Genomic DNA, 10711 nt, shown 5'->3' with positions numbered 1-10711 from the left:
AGAAAATACAGAAAATGACAAGTTTCCAAAGATTTAGAGCTGCATAAAGTTTTCTCTTCCTGCTAAGAGAAATCATTACTGCAACCTGCCAGCATACATCTCCTCATGGCCTCCTGTGTTTATTCCTTGTAAATGAGGACTTTGCTACAAGTGAAAAAAATCTATTCCTGTGAGTTAAACACATACTCACACACACAAACACACACATCCACACACACCCACCCACCCCCCCACACACACCACCTGCGTGACTAACCAGATTAAGCATCCAACTTTCGACTCAGGTCATGATCTCGAGGTTTGTGGGTTCGAGCCCTGCGTCCACCTCTGGGCTATAAGCTGGGAGCCTGAAGCCTGCTTCTGATTCTGTGTCTCCCTCTCTCTCTGCTCCTCCCCTTCTCACATCCTATCTCCCTCTCTCAAAAATAAATAGACATGAAAAAATATATAAATAACCCAAGGAAACCTCTCTGAAGGGACCGTGATGCAGCTGAGAGACAAGCACAGCACAGGGAAGGCTGTCTGGATTAGAGCAGGGTGACTCAGGGAGCAAGGGAGAAGCCAGCTGCACTTCTCATGAACGGTCACTGCGACTGCAGAGAGACCAAGACACCAATTCATCAAGCCACCGACTCCCCACCGACTTCCACAAATGATACACCAACCTCGACAGGCACTGCATTGTTATGAATTACAGAGTAGAGAAATCAAGTCCTCTCTTCCCCTAGAAACCAGCCAGTGCCAAGCACGCACCGCTTACATCTGTGAGCAACTCTGTCACACTCAAGAACCACAGGTTCCCCGAGCATCCCATCTACACATCCATTTGGTCAATCATGTCACTGAGGACGGCCCAGGCTCAAGGGGAGGCCTTAGACTCTACCTCTCAAAGGGAGTTGGAGACAAGCAACTACCTCCAATCGTGACTTTGATGTCATCATGGGCCACGTTTCAGCAGGTCGAAGACGTCACCACTTGTAGGACGCATCCTGATGTCACACGAATCAAAATGTGAAAGCAAGGTCAAGATGGAATTGCGACGTGTAGGACTTGCACGCTGATTTGTGATGGGAGACGTGTCTCCGCTGCTGGTGCAGCTCAAAGTTTGAACCCGGGCTACCTTACGTTCCAAAGTGAGGGCCAGGGAGCAGTCGTTCCAGGCTGAGACCATCTATCGCATGGATGGGATCTCTAAACAGCTACTAACGTTTTATATTCTGGAAACTTCTGCACAAATGCCAAAGGAAGATGTACAGTAAACCCTCATGAATCCATCACCCATCTTCCACCAGTATCAACCCACATGGTCACTTAATCATTGATGCATACCCTGACCTAACCCAGGGCGTCGAATTCCCAGAGGGTGGGTGAATTCACGTGTAAATCCCGGGGCATAAGGTGGCACCGTGAGCCCTTGCTGTTGTCCTCCTTGCAATCAATCCACGTGGCTGAGCGATACATATCGCTTTATTACCTAGATGCCACTGGGTAAATCTGAAGTGGATGTGCCAGGGCTCACACTGAGCACACATGAGTTAGCAGGTAAGTAACGGGACAAAACGGTTAGAATACTATCGCATGGGGAAGGGAGGGGAGTAAGAACCAGGGTGGGGGCAATTCAGTCACAGTTTTCCCTGAAATAATGAGTGTGGTGGCACTTTGAGCAAAACATGAAAAACAGGAGCACCTCGGTGGCTCACTTGGCTGAGTGTCCAACTTCCACTCAGGTCATGATCTCACGATTCATGAGTTCAAGCCCTAGGTCGCCTGTTTGGTGACAGCTCAGAGCATGGAGCCTTTTTTGGATTCTGTGTCTCCCTGACTCTCTTCCCCTCCCCCAGTTGCACTCTGTGTGTGTCTCTCTCTCCCTCTCAAAAATAAATAACCATTAAAAAATTTAAAAGAAACAAAAACCAGGGTCACTCAGCTGCCACAGTCAGGGGAGTATACAACTCTTGACACCTGGGTCGTGGGTCTGTGCAGAAGTTCCTTAACATCTTTAAAAATAAATCGAAATTAGGAGTACCTGGGTGGCTCAGTCAATTAAGCACCTGACTCTTGATTTCAGCTCAGATCATGATCTCTCTGTTGGTGAAAAAGTTCCCACATCAGGTTTGTGCTGACATTGGAGGGCCTGTTTGGGACTCTCTCTCCCTCTCTCTGACCCTCCTCCCCTCTCCCTCTCTCTCAAAAGATATCATTTTTAAAGTTTAAAAATTAACATAAATAAAAAAGAAAATAAGATGTTGGAGACTAAGACAACCTTAGCCCTCTATTTTTGCAATGTGACAATGCCTTACTCACTGCTTTAATTACGAGTGAAAAATTTTTTTATTTTTGTAACTTTGTTTTTATAACCTTATTTTGAGACAGAGTACATGCGTGAGTGGGGGAGGGGAGAGAGAGAATCCCAAGCAGGGTCTGTGCTGCCAGCCCAGGGCTCGATGCGGGCCTCAAACCCACAAACCATGAGATTGTCACCTGAGCCGAGGTCAAGAGTCAGACACTCAACCAACTGAGCCACCCAGGCTACCCTCATTAAAAAATTTTAAATTAACTGACATTATTTTTCTCCTGAAAATGTTTACAAATAGCTTTTACTTAATTTTCCGAGAGCATCCTGGCCTGAAAACCAGAGCCATGGCCCTGAAGCACGGAGGCTAGGCTGTGGGCCTCCCCTCAGCACCAGTGGAGAAAGGTTCTGTTCGCCTCCTCTAAGGATGGCTGGCCGGACGCACTGAAAACGATCCAAGCAAGTGGGACGGCAGCCACCATTTGCGCAGGAGAGGCTGACCTACCCTCCAACTGCTGGATGTGCTCTGGTGTGTGTGCCCCGAAACCCTGTGGGCGGCCCCCATGCCCATGGCTCACAGCGGACGGAGGCCTTGGAGGCGGCACAGTGGGACACGGGCCTCCCTGCACCTGGCCCTCACCACAGCCCAGCCTGGCTGGCATCCTGGCGTCCAGGCCTGATGCTGCTTCCTCTCACGTGTGGGCAGGATGGTTTCCTCTTGCATCGCTGTCTCCCCTGCACGTCCTAGTGCCTTTCCAGAGTGGTTCCTGTGTCAGGGGTCCCTGAAAGTGCCTTCTACCAAAGCAGAGAACACTCACCCTCACCAGGCACACGCACGCTCCTGGCTAGGAGAGGCCCAGCACACTCGAGTGAGAACACCAACCGGCAGTAATCCTGATGCACGCCAGAGGTCCTCTTGACTATTTTCCATCTTCCACTTTCTGCCTGGACAGTCTAGGGCCTGTCGTGTGACCCGAGAGTCCTCTTCCCCGTGGGAGGGTTGGGCTCGTCCTCCCCACCCTGATGCCTCCGGAGTAGGACCAGGCAGAGCAGGCCTTCTTCAGAAACAGGTGGACTGTGGAGGTGGTCCCGTCTATGTCCAAATCTCTGGAACCTGTGCATGTGACTTTATTTGGAAAAGCAGTCTTTGTGAGTGCAGCTACGTGGAGGACCTGGAGACCACCCTGCACTCCCTGGGGAGGGGGCTGGGGAGTACACGGATGAATGTTCTTCAAAAGAGGAGTCAGGTAAGATACACCGAGAAGGGACAGGGCACGGGGGCCAGCAAGCACCGAAGCCGGGCAGGATGGAGCCTCCCTGCTCCCGCTGAAATCTGCCCACGCACCGTGTGGTGTAGACACAGCGCTGGCCTCAAGTCAGGACTGGGAACGGTGCCGCAGGAAGACAAGGAGGAGAATCAGCAGAATCCACGCCACTTCTTCCCACCGAGGACTCAAGCGACAGGGGGGTAAGAGAAAGCAGAACGTCAGAGATGTTGAGAAACACAATCAAGTGAAGCCAGATCATTAGGAAGGAGGCAACAACCCCTCCTGGGCATGTGCCTGCTGCCCCTGTGCAGGGGCCATGGGGACAGACCCCTCCCGGTACCACGGACCACCCACCTGGGAGGTGGCAGGACTCAGCCAGCAAAGGCGAGGAGGAAAGTGTGAAGTCACAATTACATTCAGAACACTCGACGTGGCACACAAGAAAGGACCTTAAGGGCAGCAGTGAGGAGGGTAGAGTGGCCTCAAGGAGGAGCGTGTAGCGGTAGGAGAGTCAAGGGTATTCGGTGGGACCTGGCGGGTCTGTGGAAAGGCCTGCAAGCCCCGGAACATTCAGTATGGGGCGAGCACAGCCAAGGATGGCTGACGCGTGTTCTCAGAGAGGCCACACCCCTCGGACATCTGCTCGGTGCTTGGTCTGTTTCTCAACTGACATTTCTTTTTTAAGCATAATTGGATTCACCAAATCAAGTTTTAATAAACCATGTGCAAGCTAATGTACCTGTGGGGAATTGGTCTGTTTCCAGAAACTCTCAGATGCCGAAGGCTTGCCCAGCTTTGGTGGGGAAAAAACAGAATCCTAGGTGTAAAACGCAGGGAAGCACTTTGTTGTTCCAAACCTCACACTTCACACTAAGGACTAGGAAGTGCAGAAACTAAAGACCAGCCAGCAAAGGTTCTGAACAGGAAGACACAGAATGACCTAACTATGCCCTGACAGAAAGGAGAAGGGAAGTCTTACTCCACAGAAAGAAACTATGTATCCTTCACAGTAGTAAACGATCGGCCCTGGCGGGAGAGACAGTACAGGAAGAGGAAATCCCAGCGATTGTCAGCTGTGCCCTCCACACGAGGCCCACGGGTCAGGGCGTCCATCCCTTGACCCAATGGCCATAAGCTCTCTGTGGCGGGGAGGGAAGGAACCATCCCAGAGTCGCCCGAGCTATGAGGGATCTTGTGCCAGGGCCTCCTGAGGTGGCCTCGTGAGGGCTGCTTCGGAATCTGTGTCTTCTCCTGTCTCTGCCCCTCCCATGCTCATGCTCTGTCTCTCTGTCTCTCAATAATAAATAAACATAAAAATCTTAGGAAAATCTAGAAATGGAGAATGAGGTCCACTCTTGAAACTTGTTCAAAAAAGAAATGTAAAACGTTGATTTCCGTAAGAACAGGAAGACCTTTATTAGAGTTGCACTACATTATTTCCAGGGTCTCGCGCCTTCCTCCTGGGTGGACACCCAGCACCCTGCCCCGCGGTGGGAGCCTAGTGCTTCCTGATTGGTCTTCTGAGAGTTCGGGTGCCAGGGAGCTCAGGGTGGGCGTGGGGCAGCGGTGGGGAGGACGTGCCCAGGTCCCCCCCGCCCAGGCTTGCCGTGACCCCAGCTCCCAGGTTCTGTGGGTCACTCCAGGCAAGCAGCCCAGGCCCCCAGGACTAGGCTCTGATAGAGCCCACGCACCGAGGACACCCACGATGCCTAGCTGTACTAGGTGGAAGAGCACACTAATATTCAAGCAGATAAGCAGAAGTTAGGAGTCATCTTAGATCATTGAAGCCTGAGCGGGCCACAGCCTTGTTACATACGACGTCGGCCATTCTCCACCATTGTTCACATTCCAGTCAAAGAGCCTCCCGTGGCGCCGTCGCCGAGGGGCTGGGGCAGGTCAGCATGTCACGGACCGACGACCAGCTGCATCTTCTTTGGCTGCATAGAGGACAGAGAGGAAGTGACCCAGAAGTCTGCAGGGAGAGTCTCTGCTGACCCAGCAGCTAAGTCACAAATGTCCTTTGGTCTACATTGTTTTCTCCAACAAGGTGCCTTCCTAAAGTTTTGTCATCATCCAGAAATCAAGACTGATTGGAAATTAAAAAACAAAAGCGTATACTAAAGTTACCAGCCCTTTAAAATGACCTCGCCCTGCAATTTTGTTTACGGGTATTTACCCACGTTCCTGACAGCCATCGGACCCCTGCCCAGAAGGCAGCCCCAGGGGGTAAAGGGAGACAGGGCCACACTTGTGCCAGGAATCTGACCGGGCACAATCAGCAGAGTCCTGGGCTGCCTGGGCCTGCTCCACTGTCTATGTGAAATCACCTTCCTGCCATAGAAGATACTACCTTTTCGTTTTCCAAATAGTCTTTGAGCTGCAGACAGTGCCACACGCTGGGACAGTCCCACAGCACCCTTGCCCTTGCCCTGTTCTCCTCACAAGCATGTGTTCGTTCTTATGGCAATGACGACAGTCTTAAGTAGTGGTGTGGGAGGAAATCAGTCTTGGTTTTGTAGAAGGAGAATGCAACGTTTTGTGTCTTTTCAAATAAATAACTGAAACATTCCCCCAGAGCACAGGGCCCTGGATTGCAGTGAGATATCCGGCTACCCCCAAAACACAACTTACAGGCTCTATTCCCAGGCTGCAGCCAGCGTGTTATGATGTCAAAAATATTTCTGAAGACTATCAGTGTCAAATAGCAAAAAGGAAAGAAACCAAACTCCTCATCTCTGTGAAACTATTGGTTCCTCAATAGCTAAATGGTTTGTTTATTTATTTTTTATTGTTTTTTTTTTTCATTTTTGAAAGAGACAGAAACAGCAAGAGTGGAGCAGGGGCAGAGAGTTCGGGGGAGAGAGAATCCTAAGCAAACTCCCCACTGTCAGCTCTGCGCCCAATGCAAGGCTCACATTCACCCAGTGTGAGAACATGACCTGTGCCGAAACCAAGACTCAGATGCTTCACTGACTGAGCCACCCAGTCGCCCCTGTTTTTAAAGTTTGAGAGAGAAAGAGAGAGAGAGAGCGAACGAATGTGTATGAGGAGAAAGGGGCAGAGAGAAAGGAGGAAGAGGACCCAAAGCAGGCTCCACGCAGAAAGCAGCCAACCCACACTTTTTGTTACCTCTCAACTTACAAAAATACACATTTCGGGGAGCAGTGGGGTGGGAGAACTAGAAGGCACTACCACGAATCTTAGTGTTTTCATTACAGAAAGTATAAGGATGTGAAAGAAAACACATCAGCAACGTCTAAGGGACAGAATTCTCCCAGCATGGTTCCAGGAGCAAAAGGTCTACTTTCAGTATCAAATTGCATACAGCAAGGTGGCAACTATCCAAGGTATTGTAAAACACTTTTATACACTTCAAACATAGGGACATTCAAATCAGACCACTGTTGAACAGTTTCTACAAATTTGCATTCCCAGGGAACCAAAAGCCTGAGGGTTCCTACGGAATTGTGAGCAGTAACGGAAATAACGGCATTTCACCTGAAGTACAACTCAGTGTGCCAGTCGTGATCATTATTATGAGTTCTGAGAAGGAGACTACATTGAGGCAGATGGAAAGAAACCAACAGACAAGTCTGGGGGCTGAAGCGGAACAGCCTCTACGGGAAGGGGCTCTGTGGGCCCAGTGTGGACATGAGGCACCCCACTCCAGACCTCGCAGGCACTAGGGGCACTGAAGAGTGGCCACATGCCTTGCTTGCTCTCCAGTGTATCACAGAGCCCACTGAGTTCTGCCCTGGCTCAAGGCCCCGTCCCGTCAATTGGGAAAATGAGGTCACAGAAAAAGGTCTCCTTGCCCCTGGCTCCAGTGCAAGCCCGCTAGCCGGGCCCTGTGCAGACAGGGTCTCCCGGGCCCAGCAGGTGCAACGCATCCCCACGGCCCAGACGTCCCCGAGGTGGAGCGGCACCTGCCCCCAGTCAAGCTGTCATCCTGCGTGTCTGCACCACCTCCTGCCCAACTGACCGGGAAGCACTCCTATACGCCCCTCTGGCCTTCACCTGCCATCGGCCCACGTGTGCCAAGGCCCTCGCTGTGATGCCAGGTGACCCCAGGTTTTCCTCCACCAGCCACTATCGGGCGCCCCAGGGGCAGTCGCAGCAGGATCCTCGGGAACCACACCTCGCAGCTCCCGTACACAGGAGGTGGCAATGCGCCCGGTGTTTCCAAGGCAAAAGCGTCTCTGGCCTCTGTGCAGTTAGACTAACAGACAAATGTCCCCCTTGGCCTCAGAAGTCTCCAGAAAAGTTCCATGGAGCCCCGAGCCCCTAGGGTGGAGTCACTTAATTGGGCTGTCAGCTGCTCCCCTCAGCAAAGGCTCTGGGCACGAAGCGGTCAGCAGCTGTGAAGGAGCACCCGCCAGCCCACGTGCCCGGCCTCAGCCACGTGGCTCACCCTCCACACTTGAACCCTGCACGGGAGTCCAGTGGCTCCTTGCTCTCTGGAAAAGAAGAGAGGCTGCCTTCCATTTCACAAATCCTTATGGTCTCAGGAGACAGAACACGCCAATCTGATTCACATCAACTAAAGAGGGGGCTCCTGGCGTCACCCCTTGTGGCCTGGAGACAGAGCCACCACGACAGGGCGTCTCCTCTGTGGTGCTTCAAGCTCTTCTCTGCGGCCTTTCGAGAAACGTCATTGACACGTGCTGCCTCAGGGTACTGATTGTTTCTAAGACAGCCAAGTCGGAACTGCCCGCTGGCCACAACCATCTTCCCCTCCTCTGGTCCCCCCATTCCCAGAACAACTGCTCACCTGAGCTCAGTTGGTCTAGCTTCACCGCTGTGCGGCCACGACACATCGCCAATCGGGGAGAGCCACACACGCCACCCCGCATGGGACCTGGGAAGGTTCGTGGCTCCTCCGAGGTTCACGTGTGTCCCCTGACTCAGACACCCTATCTCAGGCTTCCTGGCTCCCGACCCCACCACCCTGCACCCAGTCCTATCCCAGAGCTCTCTCCCATCTGCCCTGCCTGGGTGTGGAAGTTGGTCCGTCACCTTTCTTTTCCTCTACAACCCAGACCATGTCATCTTGCTAGAGGAGGACACAAACAGAAGACGTGGCTGTGAGGTCGTGCCAGGAGGGATCAGCTGTCCAGCCTGCCTGCCGCCTTCTCAGTCTCGTCCCCACGGCCCCCGGCCGCTCACGGCGACACAGCTCCCACCAGCCTCTCTTCTGCCACCACACGAGAGCACTTTGTGAGACGGCTTCAAACAGACCCTGTTCCTCAGGCGGCCATCTGCCCGGGGTCTTCTGACCACAAGGCCACCTGTGTCCGCAGCCAATGCCTCCGCAACCACGGGAGCACTGCGATCCTCTCTATCCTTCTCCTTGGCCAGCTCACCTCAGGCAGGTGACGGGCGTGGACGTCCCTCTTATGGCAACTGCCCCAGGGTGCCACCCTCCAGGGGCCTGCACAGCCCCTTCCCTTGAGAACTCCAACATGCACTCGAGTGGCCTGCCCCGCATCCACTGTTTGCTCCCTTGGCCTCCTCACACATACCCGTCTTCAAGCCCTGGAATGGTGACACTCAGCACACTGGTGTCTTGCTGGCGAGGATCTCCGTCAGCCAACCAAGAGGCTGCTCTGTGCCCGGATCTTCCTGTGTGCTTCTCTCTCCGGACACACATTCGCTGTGCCACCAGGAGTTCCGTGGACAGGGAGGGCCGCTTGTGACTCTACCTGCACTGACTTCTCTCTCCTACAAGCAGGCTCAACAAGGACAGCCACAGCACACCCTCGACTCTCCCCAGAGCCCCCGTCGGCAGCCGCACAGACCCCAGTGAGGCCTGAGTGGGCCTGCCTTTGGAGCAGGAGCCTGCTTCCTGCACCGAAGGGGGCCCAGTCAGCTACTCGAGGCACTGTCACACCAGAATGACTCTCACATGGTACCCATTTCCTACAAAGAAGCAAGCAAACCTTTTCATACCTTGCTGACAATTACTGTCTGCCGGACGCAGCTCACAAGCCGGCTGACCCACTCCCTCACAGGCGACTCACCAACGTCCCAACAGAGTTACAGCGATTACATGTCATTCTCCAGTCTTTTCAAAAATATAAGAAACTGCGAGCACTGCGCTAACCCCACCAATGTCAAGGTGACCTTCACCACCATGGCCACGTGCCCACTCCCATGGTGACCCCACTGGCGTTGCGGAAGGGACCATAGCTTCCAGGGATGCTGGGCCGAACCTGGCACGCTGGACCCCTCCTAGCCCCACACCATCACCGCCACACTCGGTGGAGGGAGGCCGCCAATAAACCCACCCAAACACGAACAGAACTTTCCCTAACTTCCACTCCTCCTCCCATGGCTGCGAGCTCTGTCATGCCTCCCGGTCTCCTGAGATTCCAAACCTAACCTCTGGAATGAGGTTTTACTTCTCCCTCTTGCCAACTACTAAGCTACCGGCTCCCTGAGCTACATCCAGTCACTCTGCCCATTCGGCCAAAGGATTCCTCTGGAAGATACACAGCAGGTGCTAACATATGTGTTTGTGAGGTGGTTCATGTTAGGTACGGTGAAAGGCAGTGTCGACCCCAGCTCCGCCCCATCATCAGTTAGGTGGTACCTGGAAAATGGATCACATCAGACTACAACACACTCAGGGTTATTGTGGGTAACTCTGATCCGGTTCGGGTCATACCATATCACACCCACAGTTCTACTTTGGAACCATGAGCTGGTTCGGGTCATACTGGTGACAGAGGGAAGCCGCCCCCAGCCGCATCTCAAACAGATCTGTGAACCGGGAAGTGTCATACCCATGGTGAAGCGAAGAGCCTCTCAATCTTGCCCGCTTTCATACGGCCCTCAGTGCTTCCATTTTCTGTAGAAGCCGATCCTGCAAAGCAGCAAATGACAACGACACTCACTGCAAGCAAGGTTAACTAGTCTTTGCATCAACACAGAGCACAAACTGGTAGTGGCCAGAGGAGAGGAGAGTAGGGGTGGTGGGCAAAAGAGATGATGGTGATTATCAGGCATCAGCATCCAGATATCAAATAAAGCCGTCTCGGGGACGAAAAGCACAGTACAGGGAATACGGTCCGTGATATAGATCTGTGAACCGGGAAATGTCATCCCCGTGGTGAAGCGAAGAGCCTCTCAGTCTTGCCCGCTTTAATAC

Source organism: Lynx rufus, unplaced genomic scaffold (assembly GCF_022079265.1).
Source record: "Lynx rufus isolate CCGP_SWC_20201006 ecotype Redwood Valley unplaced genomic scaffold, mLynRuf1.p SCAF_11, whole genome shotgun sequence".
NCBI lineage: Eukaryota > Metazoa > Chordata > Mammalia > Carnivora > Felidae > Lynx > Lynx rufus.
Note: the sequence above shows the minus strand (reverse complement) of the source record.